This window comes from Diaphorina citri, unplaced genomic scaffold (genome assembly GCF_000475195.1).
Source record: "Diaphorina citri unplaced genomic scaffold, Diaci psyllid genome assembly version 1.1 scaffold90965, whole genome shotgun sequence".
NCBI lineage: Eukaryota > Metazoa > Arthropoda > Insecta > Hemiptera > Psyllidae > Diaphorina > Diaphorina citri.
The window spans coordinates 1-328 of record NW_007467941.1 but is presented as its reverse complement, the minus strand read 5'-3'; the positions used below and the strand labels follow the sequence as shown (position 1 = coordinate 328).

The following is a 328-nucleotide window of genomic DNA, read 5'->3' as shown; positions in this document are numbered from 1 at the left end:
GCACACCTGAGGTCCCAGTGAGTTCAAAGTTTTTTTTTTTTTGGATCTGTGCTTGAAGTTTGGGGTGCACTCAGCCTCTTGAGGACAATTGAGTAGCTTGGAAGTCAGTCAAAGCTACTGAGGTCCCAGTGAGTTCAAAGTTTTTTTTGGATCTGTGCTTGAAGTTTGGGGTGCACTCAGCCTCCTGAGGACAATTGAGTAGCTTGGAAGTCAGTCAAAGCTACTCGTGTATGAAGCATTGGCAAGTTGTGATGTGGAATGGCAAGTTGTATCCTCTTCTCTTGTGTCCTCTCTGTTAATCCTATGTAAGACCATGGCCTGTAACAAA

The 328-nt window shown here is 44.5% G+C and overlaps 1 long non-coding RNA gene across 1 annotated transcript; it reads left to right on the top strand.

The window, feature by feature from the left end:
- Positions 1-6: 6 nt before the first annotated feature.
- Positions 7-328, top strand: LOC113473777. The gene is made up of 2 exons (XR_003395650.1): positions 7-64; positions 123-328. It is a non-coding gene; the product is annotated as an uncharacterized LOC113473777 (long non-coding RNA).